The sequence below is a fragment of the Neoarius graeffei genome, chromosome 1 (genome assembly GCF_027579695.1).
Source record: "Neoarius graeffei isolate fNeoGra1 chromosome 1, fNeoGra1.pri, whole genome shotgun sequence".
Classification (NCBI taxonomy): Eukaryota; Metazoa; Chordata; class Actinopteri; order Siluriformes; family Ariidae; genus Neoarius; species Neoarius graeffei.
The window spans coordinates 89706607-89724576 of NC_083569.1; the positions used below are offsets into that span (position 1 = coordinate 89706607).

General features: G+C 40.6%; 1 long non-coding RNA gene across 1 annotated transcript in view; it reads right to left on the reverse strand.

Annotated features, from left to right (window-relative positions):
- Nucleotides 1-16821, reverse strand: part of LOC132889242 (uncharacterized) — a 35215-nt gene extending 18394 nt beyond the window's left edge. The window contains exons 1-2 of the long non-coding RNA XR_009655029.1: nt 16757-16821; nt 16582-16635 (exon numbers count right to left, since the gene is read on the reverse strand). This is a non-coding gene — a long non-coding RNA (uncharacterized LOC132889242). The remainder of the gene's footprint in view (nt 1-16581; nt 16636-16756) is intronic.
- Between the last annotated feature and the right edge of the window lie 1149 nt (nt 16822-17970).

The window sequence follows — 17970 nt, forward strand, 5'->3', positions numbered from 1 at the left end:
CTGCTCCCCTAATGGTCCTACTCAAGAAGGGACTCAAGCATCTCCACTGGAACCCTTCGGCAGAAGAAGCCTTTAGTTGGCTCAAGAACACCTTCACCTCAGCCCTGGTCCTACAGCACCCTGACCTGACCAAGCCATTCACGGTCGAAGTTGATGCTTCTGACACAGGAGTAGGAGTCTTGTCCCAACACTTTGGCGAGAAACACAAGCTTCACCCAGTGGCTTTTTTCTCTAAGAAACTCACTTCTGCAGAAAGGAATTATGATGTCAGGAACAGAGAACTGCTCGCCATCAAACTCGCTCTCAAAGAGTGGAGACACTGGCTGGAGGGAGCCACGCACCCCTTTGTGATACTGACTGATCATAAGAATCTTGAATATCTCAAGAAGACCAAAAGATTGAACCCATGCCAAACCAGATGTGCACTCTTCTTCACACATTTTAATTTCATGATCTCGTTCCACCCAGGGTAAAAAAATACCAAGGTAGACGCCCTATCTCATACCTTCGACTCATCACATCCGGACCCCGTAACTCACCCTGTTCTCTTGCCCAACTGCTTTGTCCAATCCATCACTTGGGACCTGGATCAGGAGATAAAGAACTCCCAACCATGGACAAGCCTAATCAGTCTTCCGCCTGGCCTCCTTTACATCCTGAAGCACTTCCGAGGGTGACTCATCACCTGGGCTCACACATCTCCTGCCACGGGACATCTTGGCAGCTGAACAAACTCATCAAATGCTTAGGAACAAATACTGGTGGGAGAACATGCTCACTGAAATAAACCAGTTAATCACCTCCTGCTCTAAGTGTGCCCAGGTGAAAGTCCCATGGCATTCCCATGGCACCTGGCATTCCCATGGCACTCCAAACAGCTGAACTGCTCTTCCAATCAGTGTTCAAGTACTCTTGGCATCCCTGAGGACACAGTCAGCAACCAGGGTCCCCAGTTCATCTCACACTTATGGACCTGTTTTATGGAACAGTTAGGATTTTCAGTGAGTCTCACATCCAGTTATCATCCCCAATCTAACAGACAAATGGAACAGGCCAACCAAGAAATTGGATGCTCTCTAAGAATCTTTTGTATGAGGAACCAGGGGGACTGGTCTCAATTCCTTCCATGGGCCAAGTATGCACAGAACTCACTCAAACACTCCGCTATGTAACTAACACCCTTTCAGTGCATGCTCAGCTACCAACTGCCCCTGTTCCCCTGGGATGATGCACCAGCACAGGTACAAGCAGTGGAGGACTGGTTCTCTTGTAGCCAAGCCATATGGGAGGAGGTACATCAATGCATAGAGACCATTAACACCAAATACAAGGAATATGCAGATAAGCACAGAAGCAACAACCCAGATTTCTCCAGGTGACAGAGTATGGGTCTCCACTAGGAACCTTGTCGGAAGCTACAGGCACGCTACATTGGCCCATTTAAAGTACTTCAGCATATCAACAATGTCTCATACAGGTTAGAACTCCCCCCTCACAGCTGGATATCCCCCATGTTTCATGTTTCCTGTCTGAAATCTGTAATTTTGAGCCCTCTTGCTGAGAACGCTTCACCCACCGCTAAGCCTTGAAGGTGAGCTCATCTACCAGATAAACAGAATACTTGATCCCAAACACAGAAGAGGTCAAGTTGAATATCTGATAGACTGGGAGAGCTATGGACTTGAGGAACAAAGCTGGGTGGGAGCCAAAGACATTCTGGACTCTCTGCTAAAGCAAGAGTCAAGAGTTTCATGCACAACACACTGATAAACCTGCACCTAGGGGAACAGGGCACCCCAGGAAGAATTTAGCTCCCAGAGGGAGCTCCTCAGGGGGGCACCCAAAGAGAACAGCGCCCTCTGTCACTGGCTTATTGAAATCAGCTGTCGTTCATTCACAACTCATCAGCCACATTTCTTAAGCCTCTCCCTCACACACCTTCAGTGTGAAGTATCATTCTGTGTTTTCCAGTCCATACCAAGCCTTTCCATCTCTGCCTGACTCAAGTTTTCTGACCCTCGCTCAGCGCTCGAAACTAACGGTGTCCCGATGTCCCGGGGACCATAAAAAATGTCATCGGGACACAAAATTATCATATCTGGGACAATCCCGGGACAATGGAAAAAAATAGATCTAGAAAAAAAGTTCTACATTAATATTATTCACAAAGCCGTAACACATACGTAGACATTCACCTAATTTGTAAATTTTAATTTTAAAACGTTAACAGCGAAAAATACATAGTAGCTACACTTTCGATGCACCTGCATCCGTAGGCTACAGAGCAGCACATTCTGTTCTAGAATCTTCGGCCGGTGTCCGCATTATATGGACCTGGAATGGAATTGCTACCGCACACGCTGCACCGACTCTTGCCAGAACAAAAATGCTGAAGTGGTTGAAGCGGACCGACCGCAGGGAAGAAACTGAAAGCCCAGACATAACGTCTCCGGGACCTTCAGGATCCAAAGTGTCCTCGCCTGGTCTGCAGGCAACACTAGTAACTGAATGAACTTAATGAACACTGTTAGACACGTTATAAAATACAACAGGAATGATGTGGATGATATTGACGGAAGATACCGTTCAACAGAATAAGTGAGTTTTCTTGGTGTCTTTCTAGTTCAGAAAGTTTAGTCAGTCAGCAGCACAACTAGGCTCGGACCTGGCACTATGCTGATGTTGCTAATTTGCACCCACGTTTCGGCAGCGAAAGTTCATAAAAATGGATAACGGAAAGTTCATAAAATGGATAACGGAAAGTTCATAAAATGGATAACGGAAAGTTCATAAAAATGGATAACGGTAATGGATAACGGAAAGTTCATAAAAATGGATAACGGTAATGGTGAAAATTATAAGTTGGCCTTATAAGTGCCAACAGATATTCAAGGTATAAGTAGATGAAATGAACATAAAAGGGGTCTTATTTTCAACTAAAGTGTACTGCAGATGTAGGGAGCTGAAACATTTTCTGAATGAGCTAGTTGGCCCCTTTAAATTAACGGGTATCTATTCATACAGTGAGATCGCCAAAGTTTAATAAACTGAAAATGCAATAACTGTAATTTTGAAGTAGATGATGTATTGGACATGTGTCGCTTGTGTCTTGTGACTTATTGTAAAAATGATATAAAGGGTTCAAAATTGCATAGTTACAAATATAATAGTAACTTCATATGATAATATTAACCACTGGTTATTTCAGAGAGGGAAAAATGGGGACACTATTGCTTCCATTCGGGACAATACAACACAGAATTCGGGACCACTGGGGGACACAAAGAAAAAAAGTTAATTTCGAGCCCTGCCCTCGCTATCTCTCTCTGTTTACGTTACTTGTCTCTTCTGTATTGCCCTGTTTGCCGATCAACTGACCATTGCCTGCCTTTTGTCTACTCTTCTCATTTTACAATTTGGCTTCATTTCAAGTTTGCTCCCCACTCTCTCCTGCACATACATCAGTAAGTGCCTGCACTCTGATACACTGATAGGCAAAACAGCATGGCACGTGAGGTTCATGAACTCCATTTGAGCTTTGGCAAATCAGCACGCAGGAATGCAGTCACTTGATTTTCGATCATGGTGGCGCTGGTGGAGTAGATGAACTTTTTGGCTCAATTCAGAAAATCGGCAGCAGGGGACACTAATATTGATTTGAAGTTGCTGACATATTGATTCGGTAAACCTTTATTGTTTTGTGATCAAACTGAGACCAACAGATTGTATGTGGAGTGGACCATTCATGAATTACAGCTTTGGGGATTTTTCCCTGTCATAACTTGTAGAAAAAGAAGACTGAGGAGGATTGTGTATTGTGATATGTAGTGACTGTGAGATGAGATGGGGGCTGCAAAGATGGCGCTTCTTGGATCAATTCTCTTCCTAATGGCCTGAAACCAGACATCTTCTGCTGGCTTGGACAGGGACCCAATTTCAATAGTTATGGAGTAAAATGTAATGTTTTTCATGGACACTTTTCTGCTTTTGACACCCAACAGCATAGCTTGACATTTTAGAAAAATTTTTTGGCTTCCTCTCAAAGTTCAGTAAAATACTTTTTTGCAAACAAAAGTCAAAGTCCTGGAAAGTATGGAAAGATTAGGGGTATCAGTAAGCCTCACGTCTGGCTATCATCCACAGTCAAACGGTCAAGTAGAATGAGCCAACCAAGAAATCGGCTGTTTCCTGAGGATCTTCTGGATGCGTAACCAGGGGTACTGGGCCCGATTCTTCCCGTGGGCTGAGTATGCACAAAACTCCCTTAAACATTCTGCAACCCAAATAACACCCTTTCAGTGCATACTCGGCTACCAGCTGCCCCTGTTCCCCTGGGACAACACGCCAAGCCAAGTACAAGCAGTGGATGACTGGTTCTCTCACAGTCAAGCAATCTGGAAGGAGGTCCACCAATGTCTAGAGACAGTCAACGCTAAGTATAAGGAATATGTGGAGAAACACAGTGGTAACAATCCAGACTTCTCCCCAGGTGACAGAGTATGGGTTGCCACAGAGAACCTCAGAGAACCCAACACCTGTCAAAAACTTCAGCCATGTTATGTCGGGCCATTCAAGGTACTGCGTTGCATCAACAAGGTCTCATACTGATTAGAACTTCCCCCTCACAGCAGAATATCTCCCACATTCCATATCTCCAACCTGAAACCTGCCATCCTGGGCCCTCTCGCCAAGAACACACCAGTCCAAGAGCACCCAGCACTTAACCTAGAAGGTGAACCCATCCACCAAGTAAATAGAATCCTTGATTCCAGATGTAGAAGAGGTCAAATTGAATACCTGGTAGATTGAGAAGGGTATGGACCTGAAGAACAAAGCTGGGTAGCTGCTAAAGACATTCCAGACCCTCAAACAAGAATTCCATGCTCAACATCCTGACAAACCAGCACTGAGAGGAAGAGGTCACCCAAGAAAGAATGTAGCTTCTTGGGGGGGGGGGGGGGGGGGGTTCCTGTCAGTTAACCCGTTGAGAACAACCAAACTACAAACATGGATTCTTTGAACTACAACTCCCAAGAACCACAGTGTCCCTGTCACCGGCCTATTGATTACAGCTGCCACTCATTCCACTAATTACTTGTCACACTATTTAAGCTCCTCACTCACTCTACTCCAATACAAAGTATCGTTCTGTGTTTCTCCAGTTCATACAAAGCCTTGCATTCTCTGTCTGCCTCTCGTTATTCTGACCTCTGCTTACTCTCTACAGTCATGTGATCTGTCTTGCCTCTACTACTCTGTTTGCTGCTCGACCGACCCTTGCTAGTTTCCTGACCATGCTTCCTGTCTTATGATTTGGCTTTGTATACAGTTTGCATCTCGCTGTCCTTTGCACATACATCGATAAGTGCCTGCACTCTGACACCACGGTGTAATATCCTCTAACACACACACACACACACACACACACACACACACACACTCTATATGAAAAGAGATCCCCAGGGGTTTTAACTGGGCCCTCAGCCATCCCCTTCAGTATACAACCCCGATTCCAAAAAAGTTGGGACAAAGTACAAATTGTAAATAAAAATGGAATGCAATAATTTACAAATCTCAAAAACTGATATTGTATTCACAATAGAACATAGACAACATATCAAATGTCAAAAGTGAGACATTTTGAAATTTCATGCCAAATATTGGCTCATTTGAAATTTCATGACAGCAACACATCTCAAAAAAGTTGGGACAGGGCAATAAGAGGCTGGAAAAGTTAAAGGTACAAAAAAGGAACAGCTGGAGGACCAAATTGCAACTCATTAGGTCAATTGGTAATAGGTCATTAACATGACTGGGTATAAAAAGAGCACCTTGGAGTGGCAGCGGCTCTCAGAAGTAAAGATGGGAAGAGGATCACCAATCCCCCTAATTCTGCGTCGACAAATAGTGGAGCAATATCAGAAAGGAGTTCGACAGTGTAAAATTGCAAAGAGTTTGAACATATCATCTACAGTGCATAATATCATCAAAAGATTCAGAGAATCTGGAAGAATCTCTGTGCGTAAGGGTCAAGGCCAGAAAACCATACTGGGTGCCTGTGATCTTCGGGCCCTTAGACGGCACTGCATCACATACAGGCATGCTTCTGTATTGGAAATCACAAAATGGGCTCAGAAATATTTCCAGAGAACATTATCTGTGAACACAATTCACCGTGCCATCCACCGTTGCCAGCTAAAACTCTATAGTTCAAAGAAAAAGCCGTATCTAAACATGATCCAGAAGCGCAGACGTCTTCTCTGGGCCAAGGCTCATTTAAAATGGACTGTGGCAAAGTGGAAAACTGTTCTGTGGTCAGACGAATCAAAATTTGAAGTTCTTTATGGAAATCATGGATGCCGTGTCATTCGGACTAAAGAGGAGAAGGACGACCCAAGTTGTTATCAGCGCTCAGTTCAGAAGCCTGCATCTCTGATGGTATGGGGTTGCATTAGTGCGTGTGGCATGGGCAGCTTACACATCTGGAAAGACACCATCAATGCTGAAAGGTATATCCAGGTTCTAGAGCAACATATGCTCCCATCCAGGCGACGTCTCTTTCAGGGAAGACCTTGCATTTTCCAACATGACAATGCCAAACCACATACTGCATCAATTACAGCATCATGGCTGCGTAGAAGAAGGGTCCGGGTACTGAACTGGCCAGCCTGCAGTCCAGATCTTTCACCCATAGAAAACATTTGGCGCATCATAAAACAGAAGATATGACAAAAAAAGACCTAAGACAGTTGAGCAACTAGAATCCTACATTAGACAAGAATGGGTTAACATTCCTATCCCTAAACTTGAGCAACTTGTCTCCTCAGTCCCCAGACATTTACAGACTGTTGTAAAGAGAAAAGGGGATGTCTCACAGTGGTAAACATGGCCTTGTCCCAACTTTTTTGAGATGTATTGTTGTCATGAAATTTAAAATCACCTAATTTTTCTCTTTAAATGATACATTTTCTCAGTTTAAACATTTGATATGTCATCTATGTTCTATTCTGAATAAAATATGGAATTTTGAAACTTCCACATCATTGCATTCCGTTTTTATTTACAATTTGTACTTTGTCCCAACTTTTTTGGAATCGGGGTTGTATTACTGTATTGTTAAGTGTCTGAAATCGCTCCCTACCGACTATATAGGGCACTATAGAGTGAGGACACCATTTTGTAGTGCTGTCTAAAACCTTAGTGAAGATTATTTACACCCTATAAAATGTGCACTATATCTGTATATTAGTGGAGATGTGCAGCAAAAGAAAAACAAACAGTCTTTCATCTAGGAGTCTCCTCTCAACGTTCACCAAAAAGATCACGCTGCCACAGAATTGTTTTGCTCCGGTCTTCATATTGCTGTTTTTATGATGCCATCCAGATGCTTGCATACATCTGAAACAAATATTCCAAAACTATATACATGTAGTATTTATTTAGCTTGTGTGCCCGATCATATCCTTAAAGTTGGGTAAGATACCTGACCAAGCTAACTGATCTAACAACAGCTAACTGCATGAAGTGAGTTTTTCTCCAATATTATAGTTAATTCAGATAATGTAGCTGAGAAAATTGTTCGTCAAACAATGTTTTATCTAATTTTAGCATAATTTTCATTCCAAAAGGAGAATACTGCATTTAACTTTTTTTTTTTGAAATTCTGAATGGTTTATTTACTATTTGTGGACTCGTGGTCAACTCCAACAGCTCAGTCTTTCAATATAAGCTGTGTAACAAAGCCCATCTGATCTGACCCCAAGTTGCTAAAATTGTCTTCAGTGAAATGCACTGAACACAACACTAATATGTAGCTGAAATTTTCAGGGTCTTCCCCAAAAATAAAATTCACCCACTTTTTTTTATATATTACATTCCTTTGGAAGACGATTGAGACTCCAGTTTTATTTTGTGCATCGTGACAGCACTTACACTTTCTTCCCACATCTCATCTGTCCAAGGAACTGTTCAGTGATGAACTAGATGGCTCCTCCTCATCTTCTTGGTTCATACAGTGTCAAACTATATAAATTAGTTCAGACAGCTTTATAGTTACTTAATCGATCCTAAGTTGGGAAATTTTGTTACAGCAGCATGTTATTACATGTGAAAAGGACACACTGTGCAACATAAAATAGGAAAAAATCCCAAGAACAAGCCGACTATACAAGATACAAATTAAAAAAAAAAAATCACACACAGTTGTGGTCAGAAGTTTAGATACAGTGACATGAATGTTACCTTGGATATGAATGTCATGACAATATTTCGGCTTTCAGTAATTTCTTTGAACTGTTCTTTTTCCATGGCAAAAAGATTGTACAGCATACATCTTTAATTAAAAAAAAAAAAACTAGAATTTGGTGCCCAAGTTAATTTTATTTGTTTTTTCTGAAATCAACACAGGATCAAAATTATACATACATTATACATATCATTACTCTCAATGCCAGGGGGTTAAGAAATGGTGTTAAGAGCAAAGCTTTATTTTTGTTTGCCAAGCAGCACAAAAATGATTTCTGTTTTATTAAAGAGTGACATTCAGTTCCTGATGATGGAAGATTTTGGAGATCCCAGTGGGGTAATGATCTATGGCAGGCTCATGGATCTGAATATTCTGCCAGTGTTACTACTCTAAAGTACAACTTTTTAGGGACTATGTTATCTATTATCTGTCAGTGGTGCTTGAAAGTTTGTGAACCCTTTAGAATTTTCTATATTTCTGCATAAATATGACCTAAAACATCATCAGATTTTTACACAAGTCCTAAAAGTAGATAAAGAGAACCCAGTTAAACAAATGAGACAAAAATATTATACTTGGTCATTTATTTATTGAGGAAAATGATCCAATATTACATACCTGTGAGTAGCAAACGTATGTGAACCTTTGCTTTCAGTATCTGGTGTGACCCCCTTGTGCAGCAATAACTGCAACTAAACATTTGCGGTAACTGTTGATCAGTCCTGCACACCAGCTTGGAGGAATTTTAGCCCATTCCTCCGTACTGAACAGCTTCAACTCTGGGATGTTGGTGGGTTTCCTCACATGAACTGCTCGCTTCAGGTCCTTCCACAACATTTCAATTGGATGAAGGTCAGGACTTTGACTTGGCCATTCCAAAACATTAACTTTATTCTTCTTTAACCATTCCTTGGTAGAACAACCTGTGTGCTTAGGGTTGTTGTCTTGCTGCATGGCCCACCTTCTCTTGAGATTCAGTTCATGGACAGATGTCCTGACATTTTCCTTTAGAATTCGCTGGTATAATTCAGAATTCATTGCTCCATCAATGATGGCAAGCTGTCCTGGCCCAGATGCAGCAAAACAGGCCCAAACCATGATACTACCACCACCATGTTTCACAGATGGGATAAGGTTCTTATGCTGGAATGCAGTGTTTTCCTTTCTCCAAACATAATGCTTCTCATTTAAACCAAAAAGTTCTATTTTGGTCTCATCCGTCCACAAAACATTTTTCCAATAGCCTTCTGATCTTTAGAAAACTGCAGACAAACAGCAATGTTCTTTTTGGAGAGCAGTGGCTTTCTCCTTGCAACCCTGCCATGCACACCATTGTTGTTCAGTGTTCTCCTGATGGTGGACTCATGAACATGAACATTAGCCAATGTGAGAGAGGCCTTCAGTTGCTTAGAAGTTACCCTGGGGTCCTTTGTGACCTCGCCGACTATTATAAACCTTGCTCTTGGAGTGATCTTTGTTGGTCAACCACTCCTGGGGAGGGAAACAATGGTCTTGAATTTCCTCCATTTGTACACAATCTGTCTGACTGTGGATTGGTGGAGTCCAAACTCTTTAGAGATGGTTTTGTAACCTTTTTCAGCCTGATGATCATCAACAACGCTTTTTCTGAGGTCCTCAGAAATCTCCTTTGTTCGTGCCATGATACACTTCCACAAACATGTGTTGTGAAGATCAGACTTTGATAGATCCCTGTTCTTTAAATAAAACAGGGTGCCCACTCACACCTCATTGTCATCCCATTGATTGAAAACACCTGACTCTAATTTCACCTTCAAATTAACTGCCAATCCACAGATATGTAATATTGAATCATTTTCCTCATTAAATAAATGACCAAGTCTAATATTTTTCTCTCATTTGTTTAACTGGGTTCTCTTTATCTACTTTTAGGACTGGTGTGAAAATCTGATGATGCTTTAGGTCATATTTATGCAGAAATATAGAAAATTCTAAAGGGTTCACAAACCTTCAAGCACCACTGTGTGATGCTTCAGGTCATTTTATTCTCCAAGTGTTACCCACTGACAACTTCACACTGGTAATTGTTAATATATATGGCTATAACTTGCACAATGAGAGTGATATACTACTTGAAACATTAGAGAAGCATAGTTGAAATACCTTTTAATAACATTCCAATCTCAGGTATTGTAATAGGGGGAGATTTCAACATGATATTAACTCACAATTTGGACTGTTGGCCTCTGCGTAGCCCTACCGCTGTTAATGAAAACTTGAAACTCTTTATGCAAAAATTTAACTTGGTTGATATGTGGAGGAATAAATATCCAAACACTAAGGCTTTTACATGAAGTAATAGAAATGCCACCAGGCAATCACGGTTAGACTTCCTGGCTGGTTTCTGATAATTTGAACATTGATAAGATATCAATTAATATTATCATAACACCATTAACAGATCATAATTCAGTCTCCATTTTTATTCCTTTGCATTCTGCTTCTACTGAAGCATGTAGGAGTGCTTACTGGCAACTAAACAGCTTGCTACTACAACATGAGAAAGTAAAATCAGGCATAAAGAGGATAATAATGGAATTTTGGAACAAAGCAAAGTCTGAGGATGCTTTTGGTAGCAATTAGGAACTTTTTAAATTTAAAGCTGGTCAGTACTTGAGAAATTATGGCAGTACCTTAACCAAAAGTCGTAGATTGGAAGAAGAGAGGGTGGTCTCTAAAATAATTGTATTGTCCCAGAAGAATCCTGCTGATATGTCAGAAGAGGAAAGACTAGATTTGATTCCGAAACAAATTAAACGAAATTTACTTAAACAAGGCTAAAGGTGCCTTTGCAAGGTCAAGGAAGAAATGGATTGAAGAAGGTGAACAGAATTCAGCCTATTTTTTTCAACCTAGAAAGACATCACGGGAAGCTCAATTTAATCCAGCGATTCAGTATTAACGGCACTGTTACTAATTATCCAAGTAGAATAGCAGAATTCTGCTCCGATTTCTATAGCAATTTGTACAAAACCAAACATTGTTATCGTTCAACAACTACATTCTTGAACTCTTTGAACAACGTCGCCCAAATCACTGAAGATGACAGAGAAATGTGCAATGAAACTATAAATTTACAGGAAGTCATCAATGCGATCGAACATCTCAAAACTAACAAATCTCCTGGAGTTGATGGCACCTCTGCAGAATTTTATCAGACCTTTACAGAAGATCTAGCTCCCTTTCTACTTAAGAAGAAGAAGAAGCAAAAGAAGCCTTTGTCACATGCACACTTCAAGCACAGTGAGATTCATCCTCTGCATTTTTTTTTTTTTTAAAGATATTTTTTTGGGCTTTTTGCACCTTTATTGGATAGGACAGTGTAGAGACAGGAAATGAGCGGGAGAGAGAGACGGGAAGGGATCGGGAAATGACCTCGGGCCGGAATCGAACCCGGGTCGCCCGCATTCATGGTATGACGCCTTAACCACCTGAGCCACGACGCCCCCCATCCTCTGCATTTAACACATCTAGAGCAGTGGGCAGCCATACTCATGGCCGTAGCATGGACCTGGTATCTACATGGTTCGGATATCTTTTTTCCTCATTGCTTGGGCCAGATCAAACCATTAAACAACCTTAAATTATGCTTACTCTTGCCACATACATTATTTTTTTTTTCAAAACTGATGATATTCAGTTCAAACACCATTAAAAGTAATTTCAGGAATAGATCTCTTATGTGACGTGTAATTCACCCCTCTCATTTAAATATGTCAAAAAAATTTCGGCGCCCACTTTGCGTGCGCGTCACGGACCTCGGCGATTTTAAAATGCTGGCTATGGCCCTGGCCATACTACAGTGCCAGAGAGCAGTCAGGGGTTAGGTACCTTGCTCAAGGGCACTTCAGCCCAAGGCTGCCCCATGTTAACCTAACTGCATATCTTTGAACATTACCTTACCTGCTTTAGGTAATATTAGAAAGTGTGGAACAGGGAACTCTACCTCCTACACTGACACAAGGCCTGATTACTTTAATCCCCAAACCCAAAAAGGATCCCCTACTTATTGATAATTGGTGACCAATTTTGTTACTGAACAATGACGACAGAGTCTTTGCTTCAATATTTGCTAAAAGGCTTAAAATGTCTTGGATCCAATTATGATCTGAAAACTTTAAATTAATCATTGATAAGACAAGGAAAAACTTAATGGCTTCAGAGAGATTTATCCTTGAAAGGATGAATATTACTGACAAAGGCAGAAGGATTATCCCGTCTTTACATGTACAGCTACCCCCCGTCTGTTGACAAGCAGCTCTGTAATGCCATTGATAAGTTACTGTTCAATTTAATTTGGGAAAACAAGCTACATTATGTGAACAAGTCTGTTGTTATGAACACATGATTCTGGTGGTCTAAACTTTCTTGATTTTACTACCCTTAATAATACCTTTAAAATTAATTGGATAAAACAGTTTCTACATAATCCCACATCCACATAGAACTTTATACCCAGGTACATTTTCATTACAATTGGAGGCCTTGAATATGTATTTTTACAGTATGTGATTTTGAAATAGAGAAATTTCCCCTAATCCTGTCCAATTTCCATAAACAAATGCTCTTGGCATGGTCATTAATTTATAAACACAACTTCTCCCCACATAGATGCTTCATCTGGAATAATCAGCACATTAAATATAAAAATAAATCCTTATTTTTTTTCAATCCTGGTTCAGTAACAACATAATTCTAGTAACCCAGCTACTCAATGATAATGGAAGTCTGCGAAATTATTCTGAGTTCCTCCAAACATTTGGTATTCCTGTTACCCCATGAGTTTGCCATTGTAATGGATGCCATTTCCTCTGGTATCCTAACTCTTCTAAGGTGGGGTTTACATTAGACCGTATCAGCGGATCATCAGATTAACATTTTTAAAACGATTAGTGTGCACACAGCAACGCCAATACACGATTCGCGTGCACATAGCAACACCAATACACGGATACGCTCGGCTCCGCAGGCATCCTGCGCTCCAAATCACTCCGCCCTGAACAGCGAGTGCCCTCTGGAGGGTGCGCACTCCGGCCCTGCGCAGCTCACAGAGCGCGCGAGTATAGCGCACGAGCAGTGATTTGGGACTGAGCCGCTGTGTGTGTGATCTCAGTGCATGTCGGGCATGCGCGTCACTTACCACTTGCAAGTGGAAGGATGGCAAGCCTAAAGACAATCATAACTACACAATTGGCAGTATTTGCATCAGTATTTGCAGTATTTTCATACTTTTATACTCTTTAATGAAAGGTGATACAAGGCGGAAGTCCGCGCCGTTTTTCAGCAGTCGCGTCACATGACCAACGCCAGCGAATCAGGAAGGTGGATGTCACAGTGACGTTGTCCAATGACGACGCCAGCTAGAGCTCAGCACAGCGTATCCGCGTATTCTCAATGTTTACACAGCACCGGACCAGACACGATTTGGATTGAATACGTGGACCCTGGCGGATTCCCGTTTCCCGGTGTTTCCAGGCATTTTAATGTAAACGGACAGTGCATCCGCGAAGAAAATGAGACAGATATGGTCTAATGTAAACTTGGCCTAAGAGGGGCTGAAAAAACAGTTTGTTTACCACCTCTGGACCCCATATTGACCTCAGTGGGTCATGTATGCTTCTCTGTCACATCCAAGAACAATAATCGCAATATTCACACATTATTCCAGACAGATATCACCACTATCCCCTCTGTGGTTCAGTACTGGACTGGTCTTGTTGGTGACCTGAACTGGAGTAGTGTGTGGAACCTCCCATACAGATACTTCCTTACAAACAAAGTAAGGGAGGTGTCTTTCAAACTGATTCATAGATACTATCAGGGCTTTGAAACAGAATTTTTTTCCTATTGGTTCGTTCCGAACAGAAATGGAATTTTAACGTTTCCGGTTTTGGGTTCCACCATTAAATAGATGTTCCCGAACTGGTTAGAACAAAAAAATTTTGTTCCCGGAATGGTTAATTACGTTCCCTGTCAGCTGTTAACAAATGGCTATAAAGTTATGTCTCTGTCTCATCCAGCTTAAGCCAAATGTAGGCTAATTCTATTACAACCTTCAATAAATAAGACAAGAAATAATTCAAAACAATTATTATTTCAAATGTTGGCGATTTGGATTCTCAGTATGTCTTCCCATCTACACAAACAGAAAAAGTGCCAAAAATGAAAGATAATTCGTTGAGTGTGTTACCAAAGGCTAGTCAGGCCCTATAGAGGGCTACCGCATGACGTCACCGCGCTGCGAGATTTTGTTAGGTGCCATATTGGAAGACCAAGTACACATCTATGCAAGTACATACATACATAAAACAAACTACACCTGAAATGTAGCCAGGGCCGGTTCTGCCCTAATCTGGACCCGGGTGCAACATCGCGCAACCCCCCCCCCAAAAAAAAAAAACCCCACCAGTCTAAATCAGGACAACCATCACATAACTATAAACATTTTATATCAACTATTTTAACTAAATGGGCTATAATAAATAAGCCTGCAGGCAGCCACGGCGGGCTGCCTCAGAAAAGTAACCATTCAATGACACAACTGAAGGCCTGCAGCCATGGCGGGCTGCCTCAGAAAAGTAACCATTTGTCCTACCTTAAAACTCGTTTTGCATTTTCTGCCTCCTTTTTTGTATTTTCAACCCTCCGTTTATTTTCTTTCCTTTTCTGAAAACCCGATTTGTGTCCAGACATTTTGTTCTGCTACCAACGAACTAACTCGTCAGGTCTCGTCTCTCGAGCCCGCGATGATTCCCGTGGGAAGGGCAACAACTGATACATTTTTACAAACAGCCAATAGGGAGGTTGCAACGTTCAGGCTCTTCTTTGCTCAGACACTCAGTAACTCCACTTCTTTGCTCAGACACTCCACTTATTATCACGTGGAGACATGATAGTAGTCCACCTTCCCGCTCTCTCCATTCAGTCAGCGAACGTCACACAGGAAGTGAACCCCAGCGGGTCATAGAAACTTGCGCAGGAGGAGAATGGCTTTTTTATTTGTAGGCTACGGAAACTTTGAGGAACGAAATAAAAACCGGTATTAACTGGTTACCATTATTTTTAATAAGCGTTTCTGTTCCGGAACATAAAAAATAATAAAGTTTCTGGTTTCGTTTCTGTTCCATGTGAAATAGAAAAAGTTCCTGGTTTTCGTTTTCGTTCCTTGAACCGGTTCAAAGCCCTGGATACTATCCTGTCAAGCATTATCTGCTTAAGTTTAAGAGAGACGTTTGTGTGGACTGTTCATTGTGTGAGACGGACCCGGATACAATAATGCACCTGTTCGGCAATGTCCCTTTACCATCACATTCTGGACAGAAATAACCTTGATATAACATTACAATGAAATATCGAAATAACATTACAGCCAACCTTGACTCTGATTTTTCTCTGTGTTGGAAATATGTACTGTTTGGTTTCCATAACAACAAAAGGAAAAAACAGTTAAATATAATAAATTTGTTGATCATTTTAGGAAAATACCATATTCATAAAGCCAAGTTTAGTCATTCAAAACCTTCACTTTTAGCCATATATGTATGTGTGTGTGTATGAGGGCGAGAGCTCAGTGCTCAAACTCCACTAGACAGGAAACACGTGACCTCCCCGCTCAGAATAATGAGGAAGTAACTGTTGGGGTCTATTCCACTGCAATATAGTGAGTAGGGAGGAGTGGACGAGTGAGTGATTTCAGACACAGGGACAGAGTTGCTTGGTAAATTTGCTGACCATTAAGATGTTTCTGTGCTGTACAAGATAGAAAGCAGTAGCGTCATTTATTTCAATAATATATTTTTTAAAATCAAATTAAAAGGAATAACCAATAGGATATACAGGAAACACATGACCTCCACTCTTGACAGGAGACATGTGACCTAGGATTAAGGTTAGGAGGTCACATGTTTCCTGTCTTGAGTGGAGCTCCAGTCTGCAGCCAGACCCTCCTCAGACAGCGAGGCATCAAGGACTGTTCGATACTGATCTCGAGAACTCTCATTTCCTGTCTAAGATGCTTTCAAACTGCTCCTGGTTGAAGGCAACATTGATGTATCCTCAATGCTGCCTATTACCCATCAATCTGTGCCACAGCTCCCTCAAGCAGAGGGGAAAAAGATAGTGAACCAAATTTAACAGAAAGGTGATTTTGGAAACAAATACAAATCGTTGATGCCTCACTGTCTTGTTAAATATGAATTCTCCTTCACATCTTTCCTTCAGCTTATGTCGTTTTCCATCGAGGTCAAAGTGGTTAGGAAAGGACATAGAACCTCAGAACACACAATTTTTTTCCATACCTGATTGAGATTCCACAAAGCTGGAGAGAATCAGGAGAGTCACACAAATAACCCCTGAAAGAAAGGTTCTCATTATTGCTTCAGTCTGTTTCACAAGATAAATAACACTTTACACATTACACTTGTTTCAGCACAGTTTAACACATCACTTCTTTCAAAAAATTAAAATACTCACTCATTTTAAGACGAATATTTTCTCAATAAGAAGACGCTAAAAGGAAAAGCGCTTTGTTCCAAAGTTCATACTTTCAGTTTGTGTACTTTCATTTTTGTGATTTGATAAGCCATGCCCTTTGTTCTTACATGAGGCTGTTATTTATGCAGGCCTCTAGGTGGTGTGCGTGTGTGTGTGTGTGTGTGTGTGAGAGAGAGAGAGAGAGAGATTTCGTCTGTAATAGCCTCCCATATTTTTCCACAAGCATCTAGAGCACCATCATTAAACACACCCTGGTGAAAAATAAATGTGCTAAGTGTACTAAAATTTAGCATACTTTTGTGTACTTGAAGCCACACTAATCATCAATATACTTCAAGTGTGTTTATGATTAGTTAACTTGAGGCATGCTATTTGGGAAAAACTAATTTTGTACTAAATATATTTTAATTGTAATTAAATTGTAGAAAAGTGCAACTTGAAGTGTATTTAGTGTACTTTTATGTGCTAAAGTGGAACAACTTAAAGTATATTTTGTATACTTTAAGTATATGACTTTATATGTACTAATATATGCTTAATTAGTCAAATTAAAGTGTACTTTGTTTGTATTATAATATATGTGTACTTTTAAAAATGTGTACTTTTAAAATATGCTTTCAGTGTATGTTACAGTGATAATTTTGAGCATACATTTTAAAATATATCAAATATGTGTAAAAACAAATTTCAAATAAGTACACTTTAGAAATTACACAACTTTCACTTAAAGTATATTTTAGTATAATATATTTCTATAAAGTGTAATATAGTATAATTATTTTAAAGTGTGTTAAAAGTGTTAGCATGAAAGCGTGATGTTAGTATACGTTTTATATATTTACAAAAAGTACAATTTGTGTAAGTACATTTTCAATATACTATTGAAAATATGAATATACTTTAAATACAATAAAGTACTTTTTTTTTTCACCAGGGCAAGAATTTGCCTTTAAGCCTGAAAACAATTGGGGAATACAAAATGAGGACTGACTGGTAAATAGTGCTTTTTCTGTTCTCTCAAATGTTAGATCCATTTATCAATCCATCCATTTTCTATCCTGCTTATCCAGTGCAGGTTGTAGGTGAGCTGGAGCCAAACCCGGCTGACTTCTGGTGAAAGGTGGGGTTCACCCTGGACAGGTCACTAGGCTATCACGGGGCAAACACAGGGAGACAGACAGCCATTCACACTC